This window comes from Lissotriton helveticus, chromosome 5_1 (genome assembly GCF_964261635.1).
Source record: "Lissotriton helveticus chromosome 5_1, aLisHel1.1, whole genome shotgun sequence".
Lineage (NCBI taxonomy): Eukaryota > Metazoa > Chordata > Amphibia > Caudata > Salamandridae > Lissotriton > Lissotriton helveticus.
In genome coordinates this window covers 847,679,834-847,697,773 of record NC_136065.1, presented here as the reverse complement: position 1 = coordinate 847,697,773, position 17,940 = coordinate 847,679,834, and the positions used below count along the sequence as shown (strand labels likewise).

Here is a 17,940-nt window from a genome sequence, read left to right as displayed (position 1 = left end):
TTATGGGAAGTTCTAGGCTTTAAACTATGCTCTGAATCTTGCTCTTTTCAGAAAAAGAAACTCATCATGGGGTTCTCTGCATTGGGTAGAATAGGCTCTTTAGCTAGATAGTGACAAACTTCCTTAATCGAACACTGTATTGATAGAGGCTGTAACTAATCAAACTGTTACTCAATATTTCTGTAAACTGGACTAACACGCCTAAAGACGCCAATACCATACTAATCCTTAAGATAAACAAAGGTTTTGAAAACTTCTTCAACCTCTCATTGGCTTAATATTAAGGGGTTGGAAGTTGATGATATATGCATGACCTGTGTTTTGTTCCAGCTCCATTCATCCTATGGTGGCAAAGGTCCAACTGATCTGTCAAGCGCCATCAGAATTTCCAAAAGGTTAAATCTGTAAGTTGGGGTGTTTAGTCCTAAATGCCATTTGGTCAAGCCTTTAGGTGCTAACAAATAGAACATGAGAACTTTAGTCCTGCTTTATTTTTGTTTTCCAGAAAGTTTTGTGGAGAAGCCTGCCGTTTCATGTGCAGTGAAGTTAAGCACGTTGATCGAGAGTGATGCAAACTCACTCAAGAATCCAAGCTAAACACTGAAAAGGTAGTACATTTAAAACAAAAAAATCTTGAATAATTCTCATGCTGTGCTAGGATGAGGCACTACCAAAATTAAAACGAAGGGTCATTCGGCAACTAATTCTGCTACGTACAATCTCCCAAGTAGCTCAATGTAGCGTGCAACACCTTCAGCAAGTTTTTTTTTTTTTAGCTTACAGCACAATGCATCTTGGGACTTGTGGTTCCATTTTAGCAATTGTATGTATGTACTTAAAATCTCAGCATAGAAAGTGTTGTAGCAAAAACAAGAAGTAGAACTGGCAAAGGTTCTCCTACATGACAATGAGTTGTTGGTTTGGGGGACCAAGAGACTCATTCTTTGCATGAGACAACTATGGTGTCTGCTCTCCGACTTCAATAAAAGCTACACCACTGATTTAGCAGCTGCCTTATCAAGGGCTGTTACAGAACAGCCTTCACAGGCGATTCTGTACTCTTCATTTGTAAAAACATGATGTACATCTGTAAAAATCATTTGTCCTGCATGTCTTCATAAGGTTCACGCTCTTCAACGATTCAAAACACAAAGAATCAACCCACAAGCATTGTTCTTTGTGAGAACAGTGTAGGTAGGATACGGTGGAAGTTGGGGACATAATGAGCGGTTTCCTATGAGGTGCATGGTGAGCAGCCATATGTGCTTTCACAGTACAGAGGTGGGTTTGCTGGGACAAGCGAGTACGTAATTTCTTATTGACGAGCGATCGAGTATACCCGAGTGGAATGGATGACATTTTTTTTCTTAGGTGGAACAGTGGGTACAGAAGTTACTTAAGGGGGGCTAAGGGATGCATAAGACGGATGTATGTTTTTATGTAAAAGTGCGGTGTAGAATAGAACATAAGAGAAAGTTAGAATGTTTATTTCATGCATGATTAAAATAAAAACAATACGTGTGTGTAAAACAGGTTAAAATCTTTCCATGATGATAAAATAAAACCATTAAAACATCTAAAATAATAAAATCAGCAAAACAGTACATGTTTTCCATTTGGTCTTTGGGCGACTGAGGCACACACAATGATATTTCATACAAACAAATAAAATATATTCTCCAATATAATGAGTATAGACCATGGCCTGCTTCAAGAAAAAAAAAAAAACACTCCAGACAAGTAATAGTAAAGGAGCCAATGTGCTTTGGAAACATGCTGCCATAAGGCGCTTTTTATACTACTTTATGATGTACTGAATGAGGTGCTGTTTTCCTGATGGAAGAATCTAAAGAAATTACAAGGCTTCGTTTTTGTAAGATACTACAGTCACTGGCATAGAAGTGAGGTTCCTGTGAAAAGTTTAAACCACTGGCAGGTCCCAAAGTGAACAAATGTTGTATGCCTGCTATCTCCATGAGAGACCATTGATCTAACCTTGACTAGAAACACAATTCAGCGTTAGGGGCTATGTTTTTCTAGCTCTTTAGCTGAAAGGTTCAGGAATCTCACTGCCTTCCATGCCAATTGCACTGAAGCTCCTCCTAATAGGGAAATAACAGCTGGATGACATTACCTTATTTGCAGAACTCTCAGAGATGGCCGGGTAAATGCACAGTAGATGGAGCAGCGATTCATTGTTTTGGACACAAAGCCGGCACTCTAAAGTGGCCCTGGTGCTATTTCCAGGGGGGCATAAGATCATGTGACTTGGCTTCTGAGAAGTGCGCAGATAAAAATGGCTGGGATCCCCAAGAGGAGTACAATGGCATAACCACCCACACATTCCCTTTGTTTGCTGCGGTGACCTTATCAATAACAAAAAGTGACATTTTGGCAGCTTTATTTATGATACGTTTAAAGGCAGCGTAGTTGCATAGTTCATGGGGGTGTTCCAGGCATCTTCTGGTCGGAGAACTGAAATGGAAAACTTTAGTACAGGAAACACAAAGTTCTTTATGTGGGCCTGCCTTTCTATTTCCACCCAAAAATGGATGTGCCAGTAAATACATTTTGGCTGTCCTCGCCCTCCAGCCAAATTTTACCAGGGCGCCCTGCCTGGATGGCCCCCGGTGGAGCAGGCAAAACTCAAGTCTAATTTGAGCTTGCAGAACATTCTGCGGGATCAGGAAGAGTTTTAAAGCCAGGTAGCTGTTGAGGAAGGCCATAAAGATTTTAAATAAACAGGGGGCAAGAAAGCACCCCTGTTTTAAGCCTATGTTCATATAGATTTTTGGGTGGTTCTTCGACCATCCCCTATCTTGATTAGAACCTATGTGTTGGAGCATAGGTTGATTATTGACTCCAGCAATTTTGCCAGAACACCCCACCATGACATTTTCTTCCACAACATGCCCTTTTGGACCTTATCGAAGGCAGCTTTAAGGTCTATAAAACAGAACAGCTTGCTGGGTTTGGCAGTTGCATGTGCGGCCAAGAGGGTAGAGTGCTCATTCCTGCCCTGAAGCCAGTCTGGGATTTCAGATTTATATTCGAATTGTAGACAAATGAGCAAATTTGAGTCACAAATCGTGGCTTCTACGTCTGTGAAGGCGATTAATCTATAGTTGGACAGATTTGAGCGCTCACCTCATTTATAGATAGACTGAATGATACTGCCACACTAGGATTTCAAAATCTTATGTGATACCATGACATAAATAAAAAGAGGGGTTAAGTGCAAGGAGCAGAAACAGACATCCTTTTTAAATAAGGCACTTGGAAGGCTGTTGGGTCCTGGTGCCCCCTCTGACCGGAGCCTTTTTAATGTTTAGGCCACCTGTTTATCACTGAACAGTATATAATCCACTTCTGGCAGGACCAGGCTGTCGCTTCTCCCAACCTAAACATGCCTGACTCCGAGAGTGTTAAAGGGGAGGGAGGATCCTACTTCGCTGAATTGCAGACTGTAGCGATGTGTGTTGACCAGGTCGCTTCAGTAATATCAATGTTGTAGTGCCGATTCCGCCCATGATCAGTTTGTTTATTGAGGCCGAAAATAATTTGGTTGCCAGTATAGGTTAGATTCAAAGGTCCCAACTGAAATTTATTTCGCCGCCCAACCCGCTTTTTTATAGGTTAGTTTCATTTTAGACAATAAAACCTGATTGGGTTGACAACCCAACAGTCGGGCGCTCCTGAACTCTAAATTGAGTTGCTTCTGCATAATGCGTAATTGTGGTGTAAACCATTCTTCTCCACTCTGCTATATCTTTGATGTCTTGGATGTTTTGCAGGAAAGATTGCGATAAGTGATTTGACAAAATTCTCCCATGCCTGGGCAAGAGACAATCAAGAGTTGGAGCTCATAGTTTCCTGTATGAAGTGGTTGATAGTGAAGTCATTATAGTCCATGCTGTTGTGTCCTTCCACATGAGGCATCTCAAGTTGACTTGCTGAGATAGTGTTGAGATAGGCCTTTTGCTTCTGGGGCCCGAGGCGGAATGATCTCCAGGGTAAACGTTTGGGCAAAATGATCACTATTCGATCTTGTTTTTATAGCAAAGTTGGTATGTCCCTTGAATAAATCAGGGTAGGCTAGAGTATAGTTTAAAGTGTGACCTGACCGGACTGTGATTCTAGTGAAGGCTGCCGGATTAGCCAAAGGTCTTCGCCCACTGAGTGTATCGAAACCCAAGGCATCTAAAGCTGTTATGCATGACCTGCCTTGTAAATCCCTTCTTATTTTATTTCCAGCAATTTACGGGAAATGATTTGGAGGTTTGAAGTTTGTGCCTTGCAGTAGGTTCATATTAAAATCACCAGGCGTGTGGATACATGGCATTCAAGGCTTTAAGTAGATGAATTAGGGTTTGTCTCTTGTCTGGTTTATGCTTTTGGGATGGGTGGATATACAGGTTAATAGGGTGGTATGTGGATCTATGAAGATCCTCACGCACTGCATCCATAATCGACCCACATTCATGCCGCCCCAAGAAAAAAGTAAAACGCCAAAGCCACTTTGGCTCGTCCCAACTTAGACACGGTTGTTGCTGAATTAAAATATTCCTTGAATCCCACGATTGGTGTAGGCGACTGCTGCCAGATTTCTTGCAAGAGTACAATATCATAGTCACTTTCAAATGCTAGAAAATCGTCCTCCATGATCCCGGGGCTGGGCTGGGAGGTGGCTTTGGGGCAACCCTCATGCGACTCTGAATAGTCTGCGGTTTGTAATGGGGGGGGGGGGGATTTGGGGCCTTCCTCCACAGAAGTGAGGCCCCTAATGATAATTTAATTTGAGAGTGCAAAGAATTATAGTTGTGTTTTGAGCAAGGGAGGGAGAAGAGCAGAGCTAGACCATACATGATACATGTGACTGCTCAAAAGGGCTTAAGAGCATCTCACTCCAAACTGAGGAGTCTTCATTAGCCCCCTCTAGTACTGCATTATGTATACCTTTGTGAGCCTGATTTGGACAGAACATTCCAGTATATGCCGATCCGCGTGATGGGACTGGTGTGGTTTAAACCCCCATCCAGTTAGAGATCCTAGTCCTGTAAGTGCTGAGAAAATACACATTCTGTCACGGAACTTGGTCTCTGGGGCCTCTGCTTTATTTCATGGAGTAGGACCTCCACCAGAAGCTGAGCCTAGGCCTGGCCATCTGGTTGCGCCATTGTAGAGACGGCGAGATGTGGTGGAGAAGGTAGCCCCACGCCCTTTACCAATGTTCCTGCTTCCCCTGTTGGGCGTGACACTGGCTGTGTTTACTGTTAGTCCTCAACTAAAGGAGGTGATTACTTTGCTAGGTATGATTCACTGTCACAACCAATCCCTTGGTCTGCTTGGGGAACAGAGCTGGGTGTTTTACAGGTGCTTCTTAGAAAGTCTGCAATCTTGTTTTTCTTGGGCCTGGTCTCTTAGAACAAGGTTAACTTGATGCGGGAGGACAATCCTCCCCACAGGTTGTCTCTAACACATGAGATGTAGCTGGAGCCAGTTCACTGGGGTCAAGCAATGGCTTCTCCTTTCCCCCGCTCCAGTGCTTTTTATTGGCCTGCGGCTTAGGTTCTGCGTGTAGCTTTCCTGATCTCATATTGTTTGGCAGCGAATTGGACTAGTTAGTCAGAGTTCATCGGCCCTAGTTTGTTGAGTTAAGGATGAGTGAGAGAAATGTACAGCTGAAATTGAGACGGGGGAGCTTATCGAGAGGCACAAGCCGCACCTGATCCTAGTCAAACCGCCTCTGCACTCAACCCTTGACTACAGCATCTAAGGGTGAGTCGCGCCACCTGAACCCTGAAACAAGGCCGTCTTATTAGCCTCTAACTTTGGAGCTTCTTTTTGCGCTTTTTACTCTTCCACTGCACTTCATTCCATGTTGCTATATGCTCCATTAGCTTCTTTTGCCCACTTCTGGTTCCTGGGGGGTGGACAGAATCTATAAGTTGGAGGCCATTAACCGAGGACTAAGGCGCTGGTGCTAGTAAAGAAAGACCAACTGTATGAAAAGAACCTCCAGCACTCACCACTTGCTCATGCCCACCAGTTCTCAGGCTGGTGCAGACAACAATCAGCAGGTTCTTAGGTTATTAATGAGGCTTCCAAAGGCAGCATTCAGCAAGTTCTTGGTTTGCCAGGGATTAATATAGCTTCCAAAGGCTGTGTTGAGATGGTCCTAGGACAATCCGAGTTCACTGCTGAAGTGATAGCAGCAGTTAAGTGCTGTTACAAGCTGGTGCTGCATTCCCTTACGCACCGGCGAAAGATGGGTTGCGTCAAAGATGGCATGAGCATACCAGTGTGTTGCACATCTCCACAGCTCCTTAGGACTCCTTTGGGATTGCAGTCTGCCACTAAGGTGATCTGTGCTGAATTTGCTGTCTTTTGAGGTTTTGCTCGGAAGCAGAAACCACCGCGAGTCAACATAAGTCTACGCAAAATCAACTGTCCAAGAGAAAGGAGGTTACTGCGTGGTGATAGTGGTGGATATAAGATCGGAATGGGAAGTTCCTTAGGGAGGGGTTGAAGAAATACCACGTAAGGGGAACAGATGTTAATTGTGGGTAATATTGAGACAGCCAAGAGAACCCAAATGAATGAATGGTGTCAGAGTGCAATGGCAAGGACAATTTGCGTAGGCACTGAGTTGAGAGAGAACCTGAGGGGAGGTGGAGGCAGATACCTGGAGGATGGAAGGGGCATTATTTGCAGATGTGGCAGACAGAGCTTAATTGAGCAGCAATAGAGTAGAGGTTACCTGACATGGAACTAAAAAGAGAACATGAGGGCTAGGCAGAAGAGAAAGTACCTGTGTGGAATGCAGGAGAGAGCTTGTATACAAGTTATGGAAGAGAGACTACTTGGATACCTGGGACTTACAAGAGTTGGATTTTGTTGTAGCCAATGACGGGAAAACTTCAATTAATAAAGAGGAGTTTATTTCAGTTGAACACATAGATAACGCGGTGTCCCTCTCTTCACAGCCAGCTGCAACTGCCAACACTGCTGCGTAGTGAGCAGAGCACCTTGATAATGGAATATCCGATCACGGAGGTTCCATAGAATGCAATTACATGGTAAAGCAAGTATGGTCACAACATACCCCCCTTCCTTTAACACCAGGAATAGAGTAACAAACTTGTAATATGTATAATTATGGAACAAAAGAAACAACTTAGGCAAGGGAATACAACACCAAAAGACCGTTGCATAAGGAATGAAGAACAAGAAGGCAAACCTGGGTGTAGTAATAAAAGCAATACAAGAAGGTACCTATGCATACAAAAGATGTGGCTGACGCCACATACAGTTAACATGTTATTACATAAATGCTGAGATGATACAATATGTTTACCACAAAAGTAAAACACTGTTGAGAAAACTTACACCAAGTAATGGTATGAAAAAAAAAAACAACAGAGCATAAACTACCCCACCACGAAATCCTGCACGTGTTGGGGAGCCCCCCTAACTCGCAGGGGTCTGTGACACCGTTGTGCAACCTGAGGATACTGTACCTCCTAATCACCAGCATTGACACTCTGATAATGACCCAAATTATCTCCATCTGGACCTGCTGTCCTCAAACTTTCACACAAGGAGTATTCAACAACTGGTGATCCTGCACCAACATGTAACTAGAACATGCATATCCCTCAACATTTCTTCTAGGTGACTTGTCATTTGAACAATACTTTGCCACCATGCATAAATTAATTTTTTCACCATTGACCAATACCATTTGCTACTGATTAACCTGTTTAACTTGAAAAGGACCCCAGAACTTACTCAAACCTCTCTGATAAAGGCCGACCTTACTTTGACCTAGACCCCTTGCTGAATGGTCGAAAGACGCTTAGGGACACACTCGTCCCAGACATTCACTCTTTTCCCCTCCAACAACTCTTTCACCCATGAGGGTAACAACTTAGTGGAATGTTTTCTTCCTTGCATGGCAACAAAAGGAACCACACCGGTAGCAGCATTGTAGGTGGTGCAATAAGCCCACACCAACTCACCTGGGGTTTCCTCGAAATCCAAGTTATTGACGAGGGATAGTTTGATCCCTCCCTTAACCATGCGGTTAGCCCTCTCCACTATACCATTGGTGTGTGGATTATAGAGTGCAGTGCTTAAGTGCTTAATACCACAACGTAGCAAAAATTCACTAATTTCACCAGAAGTTAATTTTGTGCCATTATTTGTTATCAGGACCGTTGGGTAACCTTCCTCTCTAAATATACTTGCCAACACCTTTATGGTGACCCTGGTAGTGATATCACATAAAAGGCGCACGATCAACCACCTAGAATGAACAACCATGAGAACTGTCCCAAATCTCTTGTTGAGATGGTCCCCTGACCTTGGCCCAATAAAATCGAGACATACGCTATGCCACACCTCCCCAGGGTCATGAAAGGAACTTGGGACTGCTTGTGTCCACACCTTCAACCTCTTCTCACACTCACAGCATTCACTGCACCTTTTAACCCACTCAACCACATCACTGTTCATTCCCGGCCACCAAAACTCGCTTCTCAATCTTTTCTTTGTTACGGTGTGCCCCAAGTTTCCTTCATGGGCTACATCAAACAATCTTTTACGAATGCCAAATGAAGGGACAATTTTATCTCCTAGCATAATAATTTGATCAGCAACAGTAGATAATGTATCTACTACAGCATTAAAGGGCATCACATTGTTGGGTAAAGTGCTCTCTCTTCGTCCATCTTTGAGGATGAAGTTTAACATGACTTTCAAAACCTCATCTTGCTGCATAGCAATCATCCATTCATCCTTGCTAACCACACCACTGCTCCACCAAACCACATCTTCCACACTAGCAATGACCCCTTCCCTTGTGCTCTTGGTCACTCCAACCTCATCCACTTTCTTTCAATCCAGGGGAAAGCGTGACAAACAATCTGCTTGCACATTACGCCAGTCAGATATGAATTCCACCTGAAAATTGTACTCCTGCAACCTGGATGACAGGCGAGACAGTCTGACTGGCCCCTTTCCCACCTCGCCTGGTGATAACATTTTCAAGAGGGGCTTGTGATCAGTGCGGAGAAGGATTTTCCATCCCCACGCATATGTCCTAAAATATTCTATACCCCAAGTTGCTGCAAAGGACCACTTCTCTATGACAGAATAGTGTTGTTCAACAGCTGTCAAAGCGCGTGAAGCGAAGGCCACGGTTCTTTCTGATTATTTTATAGAACAATGGTCCTTAGTAGACAAGTATACTGCAACAACAAATACAATATTGACGTGAATGGGTACTATAACAATTACGATGTCCAGCCGGACAACAAGTTTAATATGCAAATAGGAACAAAGATTACTTTGATACTCGAAGGAGGAACAAATATAACGGGACGCAGTCCTGCACCCGATCTGTGAACCAGAAGAACGAAAAAACATTCAACAACAAAGATAAACAGAAAATAACAGGCAAAAATGTGGAGCTTTGGAAGCTTGCGGTAGTAATACAGTGAATCAAGCTATCCAATTATAGTGACCATATTGAACATACATGATAGCAATAAATGGCACTATTTAACATGTCGATGGCGTTTCGATCCCAAGCTCATTAATTAATAGGGATCATCATCAGAACTAAACAATTGAATTGCCTGGTTTTTACCACACTGCCTGTAGGGACAAGACAAGGGAAGAAGAACAACAGGGGAACCTGTCTGAAACAGTTTTCTCCAAGGACTTAAGCAAGTGTCAGCAAGAACATGCAGCATTTGAACAGTGACTTCTGTGGGTTCTCATACTAGGAATTGAAAAACATTTTTCTTAATTGTAAGAACATGCAGCAATAAAATTGTGACTTCTGTGTGGTCTCTGTGTCGCCAATGAAGACTAGTTGTTGCATGCAACTCAGTTTTGAAAATTTGCTAGTAATGGAGGACTGTACTGCTGTGCAGGGCATATGCAAGGACGGAGAGAAATCTTTTACAGTGAAAGAACAAATATTGCAAGGCGTGCTGACGGCGAAATAGGTATAACACGTGGAAGTACGGTGCAAGTGAAGTTCTTAAATCGGCGTAGTGAAATAAAGGTTCTCGCGGGCTAAAAATGGTGCAGTACTAGATGGGACGACTAGAGTAGTGCAGAAAAATGGTGTAAGGAACAAACCTCTAAGCGGTGGTTTGTGGGGTTCCAGGGCGGGGTAAGATTGAGCACGATGGCATTTACTAAAACCAAGGAGTAATCAAGGGGTTAAGTGAGGTCATGGGGCGTTAGTGCCAAGTAAAAGGTGGTAAGGGTTGCGAGAGTTTACCTTGGCTTATGTGTATGCGGAGTCCAAGCGTGGAGGTTTTGGGCAGCGCGGATCCAAGATTAAAGATCCGGTCAGAGTCTGCGAGGACTCAACGGGCTGTGGGGGAATCAGGGAGGAACTTTTAGAATAAGGGCAAACCTTAAACGCACAGACACGAGGTGGTGTGATAGTGCGCAACATTACCTGTAGGTAGTGGCTAAACTACAGCGTTAATTGTGCGTCTTGGTTGATAGCTCGTAGAGCCATGGAGGTAGGATTGGAGCTTGCCGGAATCAGCGATGTCTCCAGAGCGGCTGTAGGGAGACTGGGGCGTTAGTATTAAATTAAATTAAACAAAGGGGAGAAAACGGGGCAGAGAAGAGAACCGGTATGGTTCGTACCTTGTTTTCAGCCGGCAGCATGTATTCAGTAGTCCTTACGCGATGGCAGGAACTGTAAATGACGTGTGAAGCATCACTGATAAAGGATTTGGGCGCCATCTTGGGTGAGTGTTAAGTGAAGGTGGAAAATAGACTACCGTGCAGCTAAGGGCATGTGTCATGAGAAGTTGCGCCGTAAAGGTGAAAACAGTGCAGCAACCTCAATTGTGAAACAATACATGGACTTAATGAGAAAGTACATTTAAAAACAATTCGTTTCCTAAACATTAAAAAAGAAGAATACACCTTGTTTACATCTTACTCTTGTTCCATACATTAAAATTCTGGCAAGCATGTTGGTCTTATTTTGTACACTTGAATTTGGCAAGTAGGACTCAGCTAGTTTGAACGGCGGGAGCACATGGATGGCCAATCTAGGGCATTGCTGAAAAAATTGTGTGATGGTCAAAGTTCAATGTTCATTGTGAATCATAGTAGGGGGGAAGGCAGACAGCTTTTACATAGAGGAAGGTCTTGGTGATACTTAGAGCAGCGTTGTCCAATCTTCACTCTTGTTTAGACCACTCCTGATGGTATCAAACAGAATTATAGATTTCAACTCCTCTCTGTTCAGTAGTTGGGCCATGTCGCCGCCTCTTTGCGGTAATTTCAGTACTTTTAGAACTGCCCACTTGACATCGTCTTCACTGTGGTTTGCCCATGTGAAATGCTCAACCAGGGGGTCATTTGGTGTCTTACACCTAATCCTACGGCGGTGCAGGCAGATCCTTGTTTTTATTTTCTGAGTTGTCTGCCCGACATACAATTTAGGACACGGACATTGAATAAGATACACCACATTACATGTGTTACAGTTTGAAAACGCTCGGCTGCTCACAGTTACATTATTGAAAGTGAAGGACTTGCCTTCCATGGTAAATTCGCAAACATTGCACGAACCACATTTAGAATGGCCGACCTAGGGAGAAAGTCCCCACAGTGATTCAATTGTCTTTTGTGGGCTTGGGTTGGGAAGTGCTGCCCTGACCAAATGATCTTTCAAATTGCGTCTTTTGCGAAACACAAATAGCGGTCTTTCAATGTTTAGGGTACCTACATTAAGTATAGGCCAATGTTGGAGTATAGTTTTCCGTATTCTGTTTGAAACTGGTGAAAATGTGGTGACACATGCAATCCTAGCATCATCTCTTTTTTGGGTTTAGGGCTTAAAAGGATGTCACAGGGACAATACCAAGCTCTCTTGGATGCGTTCCTGACTATTCTCTTGGGGTAACCTCAGCCTTTTAATTTGCTAGCAAGAGTGTTGGCTTCTCTGAAGTAGTCCTCTTTGTTAGAACAATTGTGCCTTATTCTTAAAAATTGAGAATAAGGAAGAGAATCCCTTAGGGCCCTTGGGTGGTTGCTAGAGTAGCTAAGCAGCGTATTCCTTTCGGTGGGCTACCTAAAGAGACGAGTAAGCAGTTCACCTTCAGAGTGAAAGATAGTGAGGTCTAGGAAAGCTATCGACAGTTTGTCAGTAGTGATGGTGAATGAAAGACCTGTGCAGTTATTGTTAAGCCAGTGTAAAAAGAGATGTAAGCAGTCAATGTTGTGGCGCCATATGACAAAAATGTCGTCAATATATCTGCGCCAAAGGATGATGCCAGAGTAAAAGGGATTGTCGGTGGTCAGAACAGTAGATGTTTCTAGAGAGTCCATGAACAAGGATAATTGCTTGGAGGGTTCTGGTGTGGAGCTGTAGCTCACTTCGTTCATCATGTGGCGCGGAAGACTATACTCAGATTAATGAATATTACCGGTAAGTAACCGGGGCATTACATACTCCTGATCCTCTGCAGGTACACCACCACGCTCTATGTGCAACACACCGTCTTCGCTATAGGTTGTCGCCAAAATTATGTTGTACCAAATGACGGGAAGACTTCAATTAATAAAGAGTTTATTTCAGGTGAACACAGATAACGCTGTGTCCCTCTCTCCACGGCCACGGAGGTTCCATAGAATACAATTACATAGTAAAGCAAGCATGGTCACAACAGATTTGAACCTTCATATTCGCACTGGAAGAGCTCTTAGTATTGCAAAAATTGGGTTATGTATGTAATTAACAGTGAAACATAGATCTATCGCTATACTTAGCTGGTGATAAAGTGTCATTCAAAGTGTCACACTCAAAACTTGCAAATGTCACAATACGTATATGGCAATCCTTGTAATGTCACACATGAGCAAACTAAAAAATTGGAAGCCTCGTAGTTTAGAGGTGGGCGAGCCATTTGAAAGCTCGAGCCTGTTCTGTGAGTGAGGAGCCTTTAACCGTTGCTGGTTCTGCTGTTTCTATTCTGCACAAGGAAGGTCTGCTGCGTGTGCCGCATCTGTTCTTTTTATTTATATACACTCATAAACGTAATGACTTGGTCATGCACGTGTCCTTTCGTCCTCTTTTTCGTATATTCGTACATGCCAACCTGACAAAATACTGCTAACACTTACCTCTCGCTTCTCTCGGCGGATTCATAAAATTCTGTTTACAGCTCTACCAACTGTGGCCGCCTTGAGTACGTAAATGACTTCAACTGACTTCAGTAAGTGAAGGAAGTAGGGGACAATCGGGAAGCTTGTTTACATTGACTGACAGACTGGAAAACGGTACTAGGAGGGTCTGGGGAGCTGTACCTGTACGCATATCCAGCGATTGGTTAAAAATGACCCGCCCCGGAACAGCAGCGCTGACTCCAGAGCAAATCCCATTCAATCGTCTATACAGAGCCCGCCCCTTTGCCCCGGAAGTGATGGTCCAGTTGCCAACGAGCCCTCCGTCATTCTAGGTTTGGGTTGCACACCGTGTCGTTCCCAGCAGGCTGTTAGTAAGGGATATCTCAGCCATTAATATTAATATTAATAGTACCAGGGAGGAGTAAAACCTGGCAGAGGAAGGGATCTACGGTGCTGGAGAAAGACGTGTGTGTGCAACTTCAAATCGTCAGGGTTCAACTTTTAACCGCCGGTCCCTTAACTGCCCGAAGACCGCACAGCCTAAGTCAGGTCAGTGGTGGTTAACATCTCTTAGCTTCAAGGTGGCTGATGGTTCTTGCAGCTGCTGGTCCGCGGCCGTCTAGGAAGTGGCATTGCGATGCACGTCGTTCTTAAGGTGTTGAGGGGGCATTAGGATACTTACGGCACCCTGTGCGGAGCCTTCAGACTTAATTAATTTTTTTATTTTATTTATTTATGCGTTTTTATATAGCTCGGACTTTACCCGAAGGCGACAGAGCGCTTCACAACAGGAACAGTAATGATACATGAGGAGAAAATTACAAGTGAACAAATTACAAAAGCAAACGTTAAGTTACATGAGGCAAAAGTGACAATTGTGAGCAGACAAAATACATGAGATAGCAAACGGTGCATTACAGGAGGAAAAAGTGACATGTGTGCAGGTTACTGTAGTGGTCACCTTCCACCCATAATTATAACTCTGGAGCCCAATGGTGGTAGAAAACAGCTTTATTAACACTAAGCGCCGAGGAGAGCGTCCGACAGGCTCGGGAGTCGCAGCTCTCTAAAATGGCCGCACTTCCGGTTCCGCCGCGGCGCCCGCCCCAATAACAACTAGTACGTCACCACATATCTCCCCCCTTTAATATCCTAACACAGAACACATACTGAACTTGAAAATTCTCAGTCCAAGAGCATGGGTGTGGGGACTGGGGAATGAAACAGTCTTACTTGATCTCCATGCTGAAGTCCTCATATTTCTTGGGGATCTTGACCGCTCTGCCCGACCCAGTTCTTGTTGGCACCCGGACAGAGTGTTCACCTTGGGTCTTGACAGGGCTTCCTTCTTCTTTGACAATTGTGGTTCTCAGCGGAACCTGTCACCTCCTTGGTGTTGGGGAATTGGCCCTTCTGACTTCTTCCTCTTCCTCCTGGTAGTGCTGATCTTAATTGCCTTCCCAATGCGTTAGATCTTCTGACCCGTCCGCCTCCGCTGTCGCTTCTGTTCTCTGTTCTCCGCCATTCACCCCACTTGGTGGACTTGTCTCATCCGGCATCTCCCACTTTAGGATTTTGCTGCACCTCGCCATCCTGTCTTGCGACCATACTTTCCCATCGCTGAGCAGAGCCGATCTGGTGTACGGCTCTATCACTTGTAGTGGTGGTGTGAATTTGCTGTCGCCCTTCTTCTTCATCACTGCGAACTTTACTCTCACCCACTCACCCTTTTCCAGGGCCACGTCTTGGACATTCGGCCTTTTATTGTAATGTTCCGTGTACAAGGTTTGTGCCCTTTCAGTGTTTCGTCGCACCACTGCAGGGGACCATTTACTCTGGACGATTAGATGTTTCCACGCCAGGTTGTCCTTCGTGAAAGGGTCTCGCCCTCGCAGTATATGGAGGGGGCTGTAGCCCGTGCTGGCCGGGTTGATGGGATACGCCCACAACATCTTCGGGAGCTCTCTTTCCCAGTCTTGTCCAGCGCTGATTGCAGCCTGCACCAATCCCATTATTACTCTATTGAATCGTTCGGCCAACTCGTTCCCCGCTGGGTGGTAGATGGGGGTATGTTTGACCTCTATGCCGTTTCGGACCATGAAGGCGTCCCATTTCGCAGACACAAAGTGTGGTCCATTGTCACAGTTGATCACCTTGGGGATACCTTCCCTCACGAAGGTAGATGTCAAGAAAGACAGCACTGCTTCTGTGTCCACTGTCTCTTGCACCTCCACTTCCGGCCATTTGGAATACCGGTCCACCAAAACTATGGCACACTTCGGCACCCCATTGATATTGAGGATTGGTCCTAGAATGTCTACGGATATCATTTCCCACGGGCTGGAGGGAACAGCGAATCTGCCTAGGGGTGGTCTCAAAAGGATCTGTGTTTTGTCTGCTCTGCTACATGGTTCGCACAATCTTATATGTCTCTCTACTTGGCTGTCCATGGCAGGCCACCAGTAAGCTTGCTTCGCTCTGGCTTTTGTTTTCATTATTCCGAGATGTCCCTCGTGGAGGATCGTTAGGAGGTGTTCCACCAAGATCTGTGGGGGGACTACTTTGTCTCCTCTCAGCAGGAAGATCGGGTTGTCTCCAATCGACAATTCCTCTTGAACTTTTTCAACTGGCTGTCGAGATGTTTCTTGTCCGGCCATCCATGCATCACGTAGCCCTTTACCGCTTCTAAGGTCTCATCTTGGGTGTACGCCTCTTCCCATTCCTTTTCGCTGATCACCCTTTCATGGTCTTGCGTTACTGCCACCATGTAGCTTTCCCATCCGGAGGGTTCTTGGTCTTCCGCCCGTTCCATAGCCGCTGCTCTGCTTAGGAAGTCAGCAACTCTGTTTTTGTTTCCTGGAATGTATTCTACATCATATACATAGTCTAGTAGTCTCAAGGTCAGCTTGGCTATGCGGGGCGTCGCATGGGCATGTCCACTTGAGGTGAGAACTTTCACAAGGGGTTTATGGTCTGTGCGAAGTAGGAAGCTGGAACCCCACAAGAACTGTCGAAACCGCTCCATGGCCCACACCGCCGCCAGCATTTCTTTTTGGATTACGCTGAATTTTTCTTCGTTGGGTGCAAGTGACCTTGAGGCAAGACTGACCGTGGAGACTTCTCCCTCTCGTGACCTCTGCATCAATACAGCTCCTAAACCTTTGTCACTCGCGTCAGTAGTCAGTGTAGATAGGGCTGTTTGGTCAAATCCCTTGAGGGGTACAGCGTTGCAGATTTCTTGCTTCAGGGCATCAAACTCCGTTTGTTCCTGCTTGGACCATTTGAACACGTTCTTTTCTTTCAGTAGCCGCCTTATGTGATGGGTCTTGGAGGCGAAGTGCGAGATGAACTTGCTGTAAAATTCAGCCATTCCTAGAAACAACCGAATGTCCTCCTTCCTCGTTGGTGGTGGTGCATCTTGGATGGCTGTCACATTTGCTCTCTTTGGTTCAATTCCCTTCTCACTGATTTCGTGCCCCAGGTACGTCACTGACTTTACTCCAAATTTGCATTTCGCCCATTCTGCCGAATGCACAGCATGCAGTTTAGTGTCGTGGTTTTGGTGTTGGTGTAATGTCAATCTGTTTCAACAAAAAGTGGTATACATCTGGGTGCCACGCTGAAAGTCCCTCCTGGCCTTGGGGGACCGGAATTTGAACAAAATAGGGTGTAGTATCGAATCAAGCGACACTAAGTCCTTGGTGGCACTCCTGTAGGAGACAGTGTCTCTGGGGTAATTAACTTAATATCCGTTTCGCAAAAAGCAATGGCGAAGATTCATTGAAATTCAGCAAATGATTTATTCATTTAGTTCTAGATTCTTGTCATCTGAACTTAATCCATTAATAATGGGGTGTCATGGGTACAGATCACGATTCATCCAATTGTGGCTAATATGTCCCTATGCATTTCGGGACTCGTGCCCTTCATCAGGGGTCTTTTTTCACAATCTGAAAATAAAGATGTTTACATTCAGGAGGGGAACTCAGCCTGAAAAAACAAATGTACAGGAAGAGTCATTAGGATATGAACATTGGGGAATGTGTATAAAATAACTGGTGCATTAACATGATTGATAAGTGACGGTGACCGAGTGATAAAAAAGGTGGGGTATAAGTGTACAGACCAAGGACCAAACGAAAATTATGGGAGTGTGAATGAGCCGTGTATGTTCCATTAAAGCGACCGTTCAAAAAAAGACTCAGAGCGATTTTACGTGCATACTCGGATGGTGAAGTTGCATAATGCCAAACATAAGTGGTGAGAACGCGAAAGAGCCGCATGTAGTTAGTTGAAGCGGCCGTTTGGACAAAGCACTCAAAACAGAGTGGTGTTCATACGCGGCTGGTGAAACTGCTGTGTGTTGGTAATATCCAATGGTGCCGCATGCATTCCCAAAAGCGTAATGAAACGGTAAAAGTTTACATGGTATAAAGTGGCAAATCTTACCGGAAAACCGCAAAGTCGGTTGCGTGTAGACCGCAACGAGGTTCAAAATGTTTACTTGACACACGGAAGTGTGTTAATAAAGAGGCATGTAGTGATCAGGATCATCGACAGCGGTGACGGACTTCCGTCCCGGGTGAGATGTGATAGACAAGCTGAACATGACAGCATAAGTAATATGCAAATGGGTGTAGTATGCACAATAAATACAAAAAGGCGAAAAAGATAAATGAGAAGTGAGAGCGTCCGACGGGCTCGGGAGTCGCGGCTCTCTAAAATGGCCGCACTTCCGGTTCCGCTGCGGCACCCGCCCCAATAACA

General features: G+C 44.7%; 2 protein-coding genes across 3 annotated transcripts in view; one reads left to right on the top strand and one right to left on the bottom strand.

The window, feature by feature from the left end:
- The window catches only part of TUBGCP2 (tubulin gamma complex component 2), a 376,270-nt gene extending 362,892 nt beyond the window's left edge, over positions 1–13,378 (bottom strand). The window contains exon 1 of one of the 2 annotated variants that reach the window (XM_078643325.1): positions 13,171–13,378. The gene's annotated coding sequence lies outside the window, so the exon portion shown is untranslated. The remainder of the gene's footprint in view (positions 1–13,170) is intronic. The other variant, XM_078643326.1, reaches the window with a different exon arrangement.
- Positions 13,379–13,483: 105 nt separating this feature from the next.
- The window catches only part of ZNF511 (zinc finger protein 511), a 119,358-nt gene continuing 114,901 nt past the window's right edge, over positions 13,484–17,940 (top strand). The window contains exon 1 of the mRNA XM_078643323.1: positions 13,484–13,722. The gene's annotated coding sequence lies outside the window, so the exon portion shown is untranslated. The remainder of the gene's footprint in view (positions 13,723–17,940) is intronic.